The sequence below is a fragment of the Falco naumanni genome, chromosome Z (genome assembly GCF_017639655.2).
Source record: "Falco naumanni isolate bFalNau1 chromosome Z, bFalNau1.pat, whole genome shotgun sequence".
NCBI classification, from domain to species: Eukaryota; Metazoa; Chordata; class Aves; order Falconiformes; family Falconidae; genus Falco; species Falco naumanni.
Window position 1 is genome coordinate 27,771,913 of NC_054080.1, and position 16,286 is coordinate 27,788,198.

Consider the following 16,286-nt stretch of genomic DNA (forward strand, 5'->3'; position numbering starts at 1 on the left):
GGTCCTTAACAACTTACTGATATTTCAATTTACTGGCATCTTTGTTCCTATCTGTGCACCAGAAAAGTTTAGGTAAAATAGAACCCGGTGTGCAGAGAAAATGTAAATAGTTCAGATCAGGGTAAAGATACTAGATAAAGAAATTTAATTGACCATTGTTATGATCAACAAATTTAAAAAGATCTGAAGATCTAATTTTTACTTGGCATGCTCACATGTAAACTAAGTGAAATGAGAAATATTTCTAAGTGCCCAATTCTCATCCAAAACAAGGTGTATGGATGGGCACTCAGGCATGCTTGAATGACATCCAAATTAAGCTTCCCAGATCAGAAGGAAGAGAAAACTTTATAGATGTTTTCCGAAACAATGTCTTTAGAAAGAAGGCAAACTTCTACCTTTCCAAATAATTCTGTAATTTTCTATATACTTCGGAAAAAAGAGAAAAAATTTACCTACAGGATTAAAGAGCACAGTATTTTGTCATCCTTTGACAACAGGAGAAAATATAGTTCACTAGCATTCCAGAAAGAGGATACAACTCAATGAGGGTGTTTTGGTGCTTATAGCTGTGAACTGGTGCTTTCTAGATGTGCATCTCCCTCCAGTTTTAATCCATCAGTTAGAAACCTGAATTTTGTCAGTCATTTTGCACGCCTGACATCACTCACCTGTTGAAAGATAAACCTAAGGTTTTGTTCTGTTTCATTTTTTTCTCCAGGAAAAGAGGAACTTTATAAAATCTGTCTGTTTTCCCAGTCCTGAAAGCACCAGAAAACACTAACGTAACAGAAAACACTGCCTGAAACCATCAAGTTGCCTCCCCCAGAAGCTAGCAGCACAGGATTAATGGGACACTTTTTCACCACTGGTATATGCCCTAAAAGCAGGAGAAATTAATGAGAGAGAAAGATTACCTTTTTTTTTTCCTTCTGTTTGAGGTAACCCTTAATCCTCTTTGAATCATTGGAAACTGGGAGATTTATAGAGAGCTGAGAATCTGGTTTTCAAAGTCTGCTCACAGGTCCCAGATATCTTGCTATCAGCATGACAGTGTTAAACTACACTAAATAAATAACTTCAACAGACAGTACTACTGTGTTCACTCAGACCCAACACTGAGAACAAAGTGCAATAATTTACAGCCCAGTGCATGAGGCAGTGTAGTACCCCCTACAAGCAGTCTCCCTTCTCAAGCATTAGTTCCTTTCCTAGTGTCAAGGTTAAAAGATACATGCTCTTCCATAGGTTATGCACTCTGCATCTTCTCAAATAAATCAAGAACAGCAATGGATGTATTCAAAGTAATAAAGTAGGCAGTAGACAGAATCAGTTGGCCAAACTGTAATTTTCAATTTAATACTAACACATATACAGATATAAACAGAAGGATACAAAATTTAATTTATTGCAGGCATCTCTGTAGGAAACAAATTTATTCATAAAAGCACATTTTAAATAGCTGTTTGATGGATAAGATGATCTTTAACTAGCTGAAGCAAATAATAGGATTAGGGTTTTATGCAAACCAAAATTCTGGATATGAATATCTCCAGGCTTTGGGGAAGTTCATACTGAGGTTGAAACTTCACAGCTACCTGTATAACAGGAAAGATGGACCCACAATTTTGGGAAAGACAGTCGTGTTTCATGGGGAGATTTGATCTTTGGGGTCCTCTCCCCACTTACCACGGACCTCTCATCAAACCAGACAGCAGATCAGTAACTGCAGGGCAAGCAACTGCTATTTCTGTGTAATAACAGTCTGCTATATATAACCCAACAAGTGCATAGGAATTAACATAAATCTAATTTTTGCAGAACTCTTTATCTCCTTAACCAATTAGAAGGGCTGGAGTTTTTTTCCAATATTAAATGCTGCAGAAAATGGTGAACTAGGTACCAGCCTATAAACTGTGGAATAAAAACCAGCTTGCAGCCTATTGAATCTGTGAGGGTCAGGAGCAGAGAAGGTTTCCACCTCCTCTTCCCTGTGCTGTTACTGTCCTGCTCAGGTGGTCTTACCCTTCCCAGACTGTGAAATACACTTTTATCCTCCATTTCTCTTGGTGGGGCTGGGGAGAGCAAGTCACAGCAAATCCTTCTGTTTAAGCAGCTGGGCACACCTCAGTAGTGTATCATGGGTAACATGAGCACACCTTTTCATTCCCTGGTGTGACCAGGGGCCATCAGGAAGCATCTGGCACAGCACAGGGCTTGAGTTGTAAGCCCTGTTGAAAGAAAAGACAGCTAAACAGGTTCACCTGTAGGTGCAGTATTCCTAAGTGGGGTCTTTTCCTGGCCTCTTGTCACTGGGACATGGAGAGAACAAGTTTGCACTGGACAGTGAAATAATGCATGGCAGCCCTAATAAAAGGTGGAAGAACAAGTTTGGAAGACTTATTCTTGGGGTTTTTCCCCCTCACAGAACTGGTGTGGACAGGTCAATATGTTTTCCTATCCTAAGAAACAGTTCAGGAAGCACTTGTTTCTTTGGCACTGTAGCACAAAGTATGTCTTCAAAGGAGAAATTTCTCTCATTTCTCTCATGCCTAGCATGACTTTGCCCTGTTACGAAGCTGGACAAAGAACTACGGACATTGTCTGTACCTGGGAATTACTATGGAACTGGACAAGCGTTTTTGTATCTTTGAAAAAGACTTCCAGACTTACTTCCAAATCAGAAGCATATGTAACACATGAAAGCAGTCACATTGAGTGGTCCTCCAAACCTTTTCAAAATCAGTTTGTACAGTCCCCTGCCTATTTTGGCAATACTGATAGGGCTTTGACAGGAAATATCAGTTTTGTGGGACTTTGACAATTGCAATAATATATCTTAGAGTTCAAGCCATTTTCAGGCAGCTCAGTTGAAGAGTATGGTCATCACTGTCCTGGATTTCTAGAGGAAATTGTCACATCATTCTTCATATGAGAAGAGGCTGAAAGACCTAATTATTTTCTCAGCCTACAAAATAGAAGACTCAGGGGGATTTTATGAACACTTACAGACACCTGATCAGAGGGAATTTAGAAGATACAGCCAGGCCCTATTCAGTGGTGTCCAGTGACAAGATGAGAGGCAATGGACACAAACTGAAACACGGGAGGTTCTCTTTGAACATCAAGAAATGCGGGTTTTCTTACTGTGAGGGTGGTCAAACACAGGACGAAGTTGCGCAGATATGTTGTTGTGTCCCCATCTATAAAGATACACAAATCATGACTGGACACAGTCCTATGCAACCTGGTCTTGCTGACTGTCCTTGGGCAGGACAGTGGGACCACCTGATCTCAAGACATCCCTGCCAACCTGAATGGTTCTGTAATTGAGTAACATACCAATTTCAAGGCTGTGAGACAGGGCGTCTCAAATACATAAAAAATACTGACCTTGGTCTGTGCAACTATTTGCATAAGTTCTGGCTATCTCAGATTTATTCCATTTCTACACATCAATATGTAAGCTGCTTTATACAAGCATTATATAAACTGCATACTGTGTATGTTGTTGGATAATACATACTTGCAATATAAACCTAGGACATTCAGAATCTATTGGGATCCTGGGACTTCCTTTCTTTTGGCAATTGACTTATGCCAAAAACATATTGAGTTTGTCTTCTTTAGGAGAAAAAACTTTTCATATTTTGCTGAAAACTTGGAGACAAATTCTCACTTAGTTGGAACATAAAGTGATCTGGCCAATGAAGATCACGTTAGTATAGAAAATCAAAAAAATGTAATTTATTTCATTTGTGCACTTACATTGTTCGTCATGTTTCAGCTCCCAATATTTAAAAGTTTTGGTTGTGTAATAGAGCTTTAAGGTTCTCTCTGTACTGAAGTTTTTAAATTAGAGAGGCAGATTCCAGAGGGAAAAAAGGGGAAAAGAACCCCAAAACCCAAAAATCAAGAAAAAAGAAAAGAAGCCATATTTTGCTGTGGAAAAATGCTAATACCATTACACGAAGCATACAAAGAAAACTCATATATGAACCATTATTGAGAAAATTTAATTTCCTTGTGTTTCCAACCACTCCCATAGCATTTTGGTTACGGAATAGAGTGCAAATGTTAGATACTTGATTACTGTCAGAAGTAAAAAAAAAAAAAAGGTATTTGTACACAGTGCCTGGCAATTGCATTGGTAATGGGAGTCTCTGCCTACCATTCCTCTTTTTCTTCCTCCACTACAGAGAGGAAAGTTAATTCTGTACCCTGTAAAAACTTATTTATTCATAAATAAGTCATGAACTGTCTACATTCAAATGAATATTTTACTTTTTAGATGTGACTTACGCTGGTTCAGTGCTGGTTGGCTGACAGAAAGGGAAATTCTACAGTTCTTCAAAAGTCAAGAATGGTCTTTTCCCCACTTGTAAGAATATATCAAGGCCAACAGCTTAAAAAGAAATGATAATAAAACATGAGAACAAAGGCAGAAATAGTACTTGTGAATTACTGGTTCCTACAGTATGTTTTGTAAGGACGTGTAAGGCAAAATTATAAACAACATCCCAAATTATACCCATATAATCTATGAAACACACATATTTTACATATAACACATTTATACCAACTTGCTTTGCATAGCAACAGGTCCACTGATTTTCCAATTAGATGAAACTTCTAATTCCACGTATCTGTATGACATGAAAGGAATCTTGAAGATCCACATCACAAAGAGGCCATTAGAATTTGTAGGTCAAATATGTATAAAATATGTAGCATTTTATAGGATTTCTTCAGTAGAAAAGCACCCCACAGCAGAAATTTGCCTTGACAGTGCCAAACACTAACTGAAAATAAATAAAGCTGTAATAACCCCTGGTCACTTTCAGATAACATACCCTTCTGTATCCTTACAACAACATATTTCTGGACTGAGCTTCAGCCATTTTCTTCTCATTCTCCTTCTCGTCCAAATGCTAGGAATGCAGTTTAGTGGAAATGATGGTTCAGCAGCAAATGGAAGCTTGGTGGGACTTACAGCTTTTAGACCTTGGAGGTGAAAAAGCTTCTAGCAAATATTACTGTTTGAGACCTTGTCAAAAGTGACAGCTTCTGAAAAATAAGCCCATGGCTTTGCCCATATACGTACTACTTCATAAAGAGATAAAGCAAGCAGTGTCCAGCTCAGTAAGCTTACATTTAAGATAAGGAAAGACAAGACATATAGAAGGATTTTCACTGGCGTTATTGGACAATGGACTCTGACCTGAGCAAACTAGGAGTAAGAAAGACTAACAGAGTGAACAGTTCATTCAACGAAACATTTTGGAAAAAGCACAGGATTATTTCTGAAAATTCAGATGGAACTGTGAATGCTTATAATCGGGCTTTGCACATTTAAGTAAATCGGAAATAAAAAAGCAAGTCTGAATGGAAAAAAGGATGATTACTAAAACTTCTGTTGTTCTCTTTACATATTACTCCTCTCGTTGACATAAGTTAACAAATAAAGTACTATTTATATTATGAGGCATATAAGTTTGAACAAGAATAGTTAGCTTTCATTTGTGCTACATAATTATACAAGTACTGTGCAGAACACAAATTCCTGGGAGTAAAATGATAGGAAAGTTTCTGTGGTTACAGTTTTCAAAGGACAGTATAAAACCAGCAACAAGCAAGAATTCCCAGCAGTAATGGTACATGTTTATAGTTGTAAAAATAAAAGTCTTTCTGGCTCACTTGGACAGATCAATACTCAAGGAACAAGAGAAGATATATTAACAGCTTGGTAAAAGGAGTACACCCTATCAAACAGTGTAGGTAGGAGTCAAAAACACAAAGTTCTTTTCATTCGTGAGACCACACAAAGACAATTACTTTCTAGAAAATCATAGAGGATTATGTGATGGGTGTTTCATCTGGAATATCTATGCAGAAGAGTGTCAGATACTCTAAAAAAACAATAAGTTTATTTTCTGTTTTGGGGTGTGGGGTTTTTTTGTCAGTATAGATCACTGGATTTTTGTAAGACATGGGGAGTACTTTCCTCCTAATGTGGCATAATTTAGGATAAAAATATTTCTTTCATGTTGTTTAAATGATGTTTATGTGCTTAAATGGCAGTGTCTGGCAAATGCTGATTTCTTAATAATCACCATTTCATGATCAGAGTACAAGCTAAGTGCCCCCAAGAGGTGTGGACTCTGCAGATTTTTTAAACATAACTCATCATTGCATTCTGTCAGAGCAGCATCTACCAACCTGAACTTGCACAAATGGAGAAAGAACCCAGCACCTTGGGATGGGATCCACCACAAGCGGAGTGCTGCTTTGGAAAATGATCAGAGGGACAGTCAGCAGGAGGGACCATTCAGTCTTTAAATCCCCTAGAGATAATCATGACAATTAAGGTAAAATCTGGACACATCACATCTGCAAGCACACCCTAAACTACTGAAGAATTTAGAAACAGAAACTGATGTTGTCTAAAACCTCCCAGTACCTCCAGGTTGCAGCAATGGAGGGCTGAGGGGAGGTTTGTGGGTCAGAACTTTTGACTAACAAGCGTAATGTGAGAGTTAAGGAGGAGTTTAGTACCTGAAAAGCCTTTTGTGACTGAAGCCTCAAACATGTGAAGGATGAGAGGTGTTAGAAGTTTCTATGTAATCTGGAAGAAAAGCCTCAAAGCCAAAAATACCAGCTTAAATATGTGGTCAATATATTTGTTCAATATAAATAATGAGGTTTTAGAGTTAAGCACATTATACTTAAGTACATTACATTTTAATGACATAACTTACATAACTTGTCTCCAACCATGAGCTGGAATTTTGACCTCAAGGTCTGAGTGTTACAAACTATATGCACTTTTTTGGGGTTCCCTGTGGTGATATAGGTATAAATCTCAAGCTTTTTGAGGGGACTTTTGAAGTGGTTAGTGATTTACATATGGTATCTCCACACAACCATAGAATTACATTTTTTGTTTTTATGGCAAGAATGGATTACTTCTGTACAATGTTCCAGTCTTTGTCTTGAAGGCCAGTTAATCTTGCATCCTTTTCTACCCTGGTACAATTTTAAGATTGTCACAAGAAGGATAAATTTCATGCCGTTTTCTGTTCTTATTACAATCTTCACATTGTTATGAGAATGGATTAATTTTCTTCAATTTTCTGTCCTCATTACAGTCCGTTATGAGAATGGATTAATTTTATGACATTTTCTTCTCTCATTATAATCTTTGTTATGGGAATGAGAATATGTATTGAGAATGAGAACATATCAAGCATTAAAGGTCTGTGAGAACTCATGACAAAGGCTGTAACAAGGAGAGAAAACAACACCCGATCCATTCTTGCGACAATCCTAAGACTGTAAAGAGAACTCAGGGTGAAATTATATCATCCATTCATAAGACAAGGATTGTTGAGAAAATGAGAATTGGAATAAAAATAATCAGTTTTTGTCAAAATCTGGGCATTGTATGTAACCTCATGGTATGCTTTTGAAATTATAGTACATTAATGGAAAGAGACACAGTAAGACTGTCCAAATGGCCCTATGCAGGAACATACTGCTTTCAAGTTTTTAGTAGATATGGCCAGTGTACTCAAAGTTTCAGTGGAAATCCTCCCATAGACTTCAACAGAGCCAGGAATTAATCTCAAATACTGTTTTTCATATTCATCTAAAAAATAAGAGCCTTCCCTGTATGAATACTGCAGCAGTTCTTCCTCAGGATTGAAAACATTAAAATGAATATAACAAAAATCTGTTCTCAAAACACCTAAAATGTTATATTTCCAAGAGCCAAAATTAGCTCTACTTACCATATTGGTACTTTTACATGTAACACCTTATCCAGAAATGAAAACAGCAGAATTTTAGGTCAAGATGTGTTCTACGCTCCACCCCCCCACCCCCCCAATAATTTAAACTACATACTGAAAAAGATAAGCTGCATAAATCAAATGAAGACTTTTAGAATCACTGAAGATGTACAAATTGAAAAATTAAATGTTATTGTAATGACTGTCTAAATAGCTAGTACTAAATGGAAAGCAAGTAATGGATATGAAATTTGGCATTTTTATAAAAGCTGCTGAAAGACTGTTTTCCTAAGCTGTTTGGTGTCAGACATAGAATAGGCTGAGAGCTTTGAAACCAGATGGAAGAGAAAGAGTAATAAAACACAAGGAAAAGAGAAAAAAGTTTATTTTCAGTTAAAAATACCAGTGTTGCATCCAAATATAGATATGGCTGCAAAAGGAGGGTTAATACTAAAACTCAAATATCATGCCAATAGTGGCACTCCAATACTGCTGTCAGCTGGGATTTCAACTCTGATCAGTAACATTGGTTGGTGATATTACTCCAAATTCAACATAGATTCCTGTCTTAGATTTGATCACACCTTCTGTCCTGGTATGTCCTGGGGAAAATTGATTCCTTCATCCCCTACATCTTCTCTTAAAGAACAGAAACCTGCTGCAACAGAAAACCTACCAGAAGGGTTATCAGCAAAGGTGTGTAAGTTTGAAGACCAACACACTTGACAGTTGCTTCACAGCCTTAACAGTTTGGAGGTTGTGTTTTACTGAAACAGTAATCAATGATGATTTCAAATACAACTAACAGCGACAGAAATAGTAGACAATCAGCTTACCATAAAACCAGTTGTGAGCAAACCAGTAGACAACTAGGAAAAATCAGTAGAAAGTGGAGGAAGAAATTACGTAAGGAAGAATAAATATCTTATTTAAAGACAGATATTCAATAACAGTGCAAAAAACATGCATGGAAAAACACCATCCCCTCAGCTGAACAGCAATGAAGCTTCACATTTTTGCTACACAACTTGTAGAAGTTTAAACTACTTTCTGTTTTTGTACAGTAATTTGAGATCTGTTCACGTTTCCTATCCTGCAGGATTCAATACAAAATGACCATAGGGTACAGAACCACCCTGAACTTAAATTATGATGGTGATAGTTCACCGCACATGCATCAGTAGATATGAAAGTTAGTGTGGAGAATGACACCTTTAATTACTATTTGTAGGTGAATGAAGCTGGGTTAATTAGCATTGAAAATATACAGCTGTGGGTTGGCTTTGGGGGTGGTTTGTTGGCCGATGTAGATAAGGTGCAGCTGTGGCTGGTTCTGTTAAGGGGTTGAGAGCCAATGAAAAGAGGGCAGCTGAGGAAGAAGCAGAGAGAAGAGAGAACCAGTGTCCTGGGTGAGGAGAGACTAGGAGAAGACAGCAGGGGGACTGGTATGAAGAGTATGTTGGTATGAGATGGTAAAATACCTTGTTGTAGCTTGATGGTTTGGGGAATGCTGTGATAACTATTTATCCTGCTTTCTGAGTTAGCAGGGAATTTTGTAGGGCCTTGTTATATAATAAAGTCACAGGCTCAGTTATATATAACTGGTATAGGTTAGTATTTTTTATTATGAGGAAGTTTTAACTGGGCATGTTTACTCTGATTATGTTGTACTAGAGAAAGAAAATCAACAATTTGTTACCTTTTGTCCATAAAATATGTAAGTCAAATTATTTTGGAAGTTTTGTGCTTTGAATTAATGTAAGAATTTGAGTCCAGATCCTCAAAGATGTTTAAACATCCATGTCCCCCTGATCTCAGTGTGAATTAGGTGCCCAAATGTCTGTGACTTTCAATGCTCTTGGATATGCCTCATATAAAGCATGAATTCTAATCCTTTAGTATTACAAAAAATGTTGTAGCACCACATACAGATGTTCTTAGGAAACTCCTAGTTTTCTGCCTCAAAGATAATAATATCAACTTCTAGTTAACAAAAACATAATACAAATGCCTAAACACTTTCAAAAAGTTAAACTCAGCCTTGCAGTCTTCCATGGTATATCATTATCACTGTTGTGCGTTTGATTTCACCTCTGTCTTTTTGGTGAGTTATCTCTGGGCAAAAAATGTCCCACTACCCCTTCTTCCTCCATTTCTGAGTGCATAAAGGTCCTTTATTCCACCATAGCTTTCATGGAACTTCAAGTAAATCCCTGCTATGAGCTGTGCTATCCTCAATGGAGCGATCTGGAAGAAGTGGAGTCTTACTTATGTATCTAATTAATATTCATGTTTCAAAGATACCCTATTACCTCAGTATTTAGAATCAGTAACTCCTAGTCTTTCATATGTAACGTGCATGTCACAGTAGCATATTGTGGTAGATTGGCATAATTTTTTTCATAACTTTTACCTTGCCAAGTAATGTTCATGTCTGCATTTGTTCCAAGGCTAAATTGATGACCTCAGCCCTGTTTAATCATAAAGCACACCTTACTACATTATTATCAAAGATAAATATTATTTCTGTGTAGAATATATAATCACTTGCTTAGCTTTGCTACAGGAATGTATCTCTAGGCTTCTCTGAATCTTCTGTTGTTTCACCTAAATTCATACTCTCATACACAAACACCTTAATTTTCTAGACAATGAAAAATATGTTCTTGTTTTCTTCCCGTGAAACAACTAAAGAGCTTAAAACAACACAAACAGCTGCACAGAGATATTAAGTCTCTCAACGAGATATGGAATGTATACACTGTTTTGTAATGACACTATTCAGAACCCTGCTGATAGACAACAGAGCAAAAAGAAATAGCTGGCAGCTGCCATTTCACCAATAATTTCCCCATTACAGTTAACAGTAAATATTTCAGCTTTATAAATGTATGTAATATGTAATGTTTAGAGTTAAATAATTTTTTTCATGCATTTCGTCAATAGTGATGAGCAACTGTATTGGTACTCAGTTCTTCCATTCATCCACTGATTTCCAAAGAAAAAAAACCCACACAGGAAACACCTTATCTTCCTTTAGCAACTATCTGCTTTGAAGGCATTAGAATTCTAAATGTCAGTGCTCAATCAACATACGTGCTCATTTAATCATGTTTATATTTAACTGAAAGCTTTCTTAATTTTCTCAAGCTTTTTTCCCATTCAGTTACTCCCTTTTCCTTTCTACAAATTTATCAGACCAAAGATTTGGCATATCAAGTCCAAAGATTGGTGGTGAATAGAGTTAAATCCAGTTGGCAGCTGGTGACAAGTGGTGTTCTCCAGGGCTCAGCACTGGGGCCAGTTCTGTTCAACATCTTTATCAACAATCAGGATGAGGGGAGCAAATGGACCCTCAGTACATTTGCAGACCACACCATGTTGGGTGGGAGGGCAGAAAGGCTCTGTAAAGGGATCTGGACAGGCTGGACTGATGGGCCCAGACCAACTGTATGAGGTTCTATAAGGGGAAGTGCTGGGTCCTGCACTTGGGTCACACCAACCCCACATAGTATTACAGGCTTGGGGAAAAGTGGCTGGAAAGCTGCCTGGTGGGAAAGGGCCTGGGGGTGGTGGTGGTGAATGGATGGCTGAACATAAGCCAGCAGTGTGCCCAGGTGGCCAAGAAGGCAAATAGCATCCTGGCCTGTATCAGAAACAGTGTGGCCAGCAGGACTAGGGACATGGTCATCCCCCTCTACTCAGCACTGGTGAGGCTGCACCTCAAATCCTGTGTTTAGTTTTGGGTTCCCTGCGTCAGGAGGGATATAGAGGTGCTGGAAATCTCCAGAGAAGGACAATGGAGCTGACAAAGTGTCCAGAGAACATGTCTTATAAAGAGCAGCTGAGGCAACTGGGGTTGTTTAGTCTGAAGAGAGGGATGCTCGGGGGACCTTACTGCTTTCTACAGCTACCTGACAGGAGTCTGTAGGCAGGTGGGGGTTGGTCTCTTCTCCCAGGTAACAAGTGACAAAACAAAAGGAAACAGCCTCAGGGTGTGCTAGTGGAGGTTTAGACTGGCTGTTAGGAAAAATTGGAACACCCAGGGAGGTGGTGGAATAATCACCATACCTGGGGGTGTTTAAAAAATGCATACCTGCAGTGCTTAGGGATATGGTTTAGTAGAAGACTTGGTAGTCCTGAGTTAACAGTTGAACTTGGTGATCTCAATGGTCTTTTCTATCCTAAATGATTCTATGATGCCATATATATATAAAACTCAATATTTGATATTTTTCTTTTAATAATACCATAACTACATAACTCGAGTATGTAATTTTTTCACATTTTTTTATTCACCATTCTTTACAATTTATGAGTTCAACACTGTCAGCCTAAATTTTGTTTAGTTTTCATTCTACTTTTGGACAGAATGGACACCTTTCGTTTGTAATTCCAGTTACTCCAACATCACGTTTTCTTCATGTACCTACATTAATTTTAATTTTTTAAAGAATCCTTCATCTTTCTTGGTATTTCTGGGCTGGATTCACGCTTTACCACACTGTTAGCGTATGAATAAACCTTCTGACCACTGTGTAAAGTCAGCTTAATGTCACATGGAAGCTCAGGCAAAGTGATGCTATTGGCTGCTCTTCCCCTCCCCTCCTCCCACTCCATCCCCCTTAAAAAAAAAAAAATCAGGTGTTATACTGTTTGCAAGAGTATTTGCAGTTTGGTGTTTTTCTGTTTCATTGACTCTCATTTCGATTATCACACCTTTGTGTCTCAAATCTTTTTTTCAGTGTTTTTTATTCTTTCTAATGTTCAGAGGCTTGTCAAAACCCAGTAGGCTTCCATGGGGAGTGAAAGTCTCCTTTGCTTGTCAAGTTTCCACTATACCAGTAATGCTTTTTTTTCCCTGCACCTCCTTCACTCTCTGAATCTCTTTCTCTAAACTTCTTAACAAGGATTAAAAAACTGTAAAATCATCTTTTGGGACTCAGATAATTAAAAACTCTTGTACATTTCCCCCCTTCCTCTATATACAAATCTATTTGTCATATAATCCCTTCCTTGATATAAGACAGTACTGCTTACAGAAATGTAATATGGATTCATAGTTATCTTCCTCTGCTCAAATTTACTTTAAATTATTAAAAACATTGGTGCCTTCAGTATTAGTTGTAGTAAAATGTAAGTCTATGGATATGACATTTTTACTCATGCCCATTGCTTTTGGAAACAGAATAAACCAGCATTTTTATTGTTATTTATCTACCACATCTTTGAAGCTATTCAGCTTTGGAAGGCTTTAATTGACATATTTCATCTAAGGTATTCTCTGAACAGTGCTCCTAGAGCACACAGTTCAAAAGATGCTCAAAGCAGAAAAGAGGGTTTGATGCCTACGTTCCTGCTTGTATAAACTCTCTGTAATGTCACAGCCTGTCTCAGGTAGTTTCTGTCATTTCAGAGTTAATGATACAGGACCCTTTTTATCTTTGAGATTATTGACTTTTGTTCCTACAGAACCAGATCCTTTAACCCTCCTTGTTTGTGAGGGTTTTCTCACTCATCAGCTGGCCAGTGGTGCCAGCACATTTCTTAACAAAATCACACAGGTTGCTGCAAATCTAAGAAGCACTAACCCAGCTATAATACATACATATAACAAACTATGGGCCCTCCTGCTGAGACAGGAGGGAAGGAAAAGACAGCCGTACCACTACTTGTGGAACAGAAGAATGCTGATACTGCTGCCACATGTTTTCTAGATCTTGTTAAATAAACCAGCATGAGTAGGTTTATGATTTTAAACCAAATAGGAAATAAATATTTTCTCATTTAATCTTCACTTTCTGTAAAACTCATAAAAGGAGGAGCTAGTTTTGCAATACACGTAGCCATACATACATTTGTTGTGATCAGTGAGAATTTAGGTCTTTACAATTTGCGACTCATGGATGTGTCTGTGCTGTCTTGGGAAAAAGTCACTAGCAAAAGTATGCAAAAACTAATGAGGAACACAGGCATTATTTCCATATCATGAAACATTCTTTTGCTCAAATCAATACTTCAGTGAAATCTTTGAAGCATGCCTACCTCCCATTGAAATCAGATACATACGAGCAATCTTAAACTCTAAATGACTTAACACCATTTACAAATATTAAAAATATTCTTTTTATTTTTATATGTGCTTTTACTATGGCAAAATGTTATTAATAAAATCAATTGAAATTACATTTCTATTCTTGGTACTTGTACTATGAATAGGAGAACACATTGATCCATGCTTATATTGTCTTTTGGGGGGAGTGCTTGTGGGTTTTTTTAAGGTTGCTATAAGCACTTCATGTTAACAATGTAATTCTGGTTGAAATATTATTTTCAATATGAAAAAGTAAAAGAGGTCATTTTAAATAAGAATTGCATTAAGCCTCCACCAAAAATAAATTTCAGTTGAATCTGAACATTTGTGAGTTTTTTAATGTTTTGGTTTAACTTATTTTAACCACTTCTACCTACCAGTTTTGCTTCACTACCAAATGCCAATTAGAGTCCTAGCTAATAAAAGGCAAATTGTCATTTTGATAGTTTTTCTTACAGTAATGGTTTCTGGCTTCTCCCTCCTGTTTGACAAATGTCCCTCTAAATATTTGTAAAACCACTCTATCTTCTTTGCTGTGTTACATCTTTTAAGCACAGACTAGGAGAACGTTGAAATTTACAGTTCACAGAATTGTGGCATTTTTAAAATTAAATGTGTAGACAGAGGGTAAACCTTCTGAATTTCATCTTAGGCATCCAAAGAATATGAAAACCATTGTAACTCTTTCATGGCAGTGTTGCTACATTACACTTAAAACTTGATCATCTTCACTGCTTGTGTGCGTTAAGATAATTTGTTCAGTCAGCTGTTTCTGGGTCTACTGTGTCTCAGCCAAGTGTAGTCACTGTTACTGGTGCTCTGGAAGCACTTTTTTCTGAAACCTTTCACTCAATGAAATATTTGCTCCTTGGACCCTGGAAAATTGTGTATCAACATCCTTAAGTGCCTCCCTACACCTTAACTTCTTACAAATATATTTGCAGACTTCAGTTGATTCTTGGCTTCTCATTACCCACCTCAGATCAGATTTATCTCTTTGAGTGCCGTAAAGGCCTGCTGGCATTTCCATCTAAGACAGATTTCCTCTTATTAAGGGTTGAACTCAGCCTGACAGCGTGAATCCAGCTGGATTAGCCAGTTACATGGCTATCAAACTCAAGAAGAACACACGGATATATTCCATTCCCTGTCAATCTATAACTTTGATATTTATTAGTTTTTATGTTGTTATACTATATGCCCACCTTACTTATAACATCTTCCTAAAAGGCCTTTCATTAATCATCATATGACAAAGTTAGTTTCCACTTCCTCTGTCTCCGTTCCAGTTTTCTTGCATGTGAGATAGCTAGATTGCCACAGAAGAAGGGCAGACATTCCTAAATAGTGTGCTTTTCTTCTGCCGTGTCCTTCATGTGGTACTCAGAGACCAGTCACCTCTGTGAAGAGACCACTGATCTGTGAAATAAGGCTAACCACTGAGATGTAACCTCACAACTTTCTTGCTGGCTTCTCCAAGGTTATTCATGAGATACTTCAGCAAACAGGATTTCCCAGCTGAAAGCTGAGCAGGAAAAGAAGAGAAGAAGAGATGAAGGTTGTCTGGCAAGCTAAGCAAAAGTGGTATCCTGCCAGGGGTTGGGCCAGCAGTAAGGAATTGACCTTATTTTAAGAGACAGCACAAGAATGAACTGATTTAGAAGCTGGGATCTACAATTCTGGACTGAACTTCTGACATGGACTTACTAATAAATTTAACTCCAGCAATGATGTAAGTAACAGTACAGAATGGAAGTTACAATGTGATTCTTGGATCTTCCACTATGTTCTGAAACCTGAGAACACCATGTGTCTACTATTCTCCATTTCAAAAATGTCCCGAATTTTATGGCATACTACAGAAAAAAGACAGAAGGAAAAGTAACCAGTATTTGCTCAGGCTTTGTTACTTTTCTAAATTACAGCTTTGTTTTTCTTATTATTGTGCTCAGTTTCCCACTCCAGTATTATATGATGCACTCTGAAGTATGTTTCACACAAGTAATAACTTCATTTGTGATAAGGAGGTAGCACTTCTATAAATCACATCTATAGCTCCTTTATTATTTTGTGTTCCTTTTATTCAAAGTTTTATAGCAATTTAAAGGGAGTTAGTGAAGATTTTCTAAAAATGGTTTATCTAGTAATGGAAAAGGTTATTTTAAAATGACAAAAAGAAAAATATGTGAATTTATTTGTGATTTAGTTATAATAACCTTTAATAAAGTTGTATTCCAGCGTTTTCTTCAGTAACAAAGACAAAGTTAAACAGATGAGAATTTTAAATCATAGTAGTTTTGAAGATGAAAACTATGCTCTCTCAGGAGGGAATAATTTAAGACTACAAAACTTGGCTGTGGAAAGGTTTAACAGAGGTGAAAAGCCAAGTTCTAGATCCACCA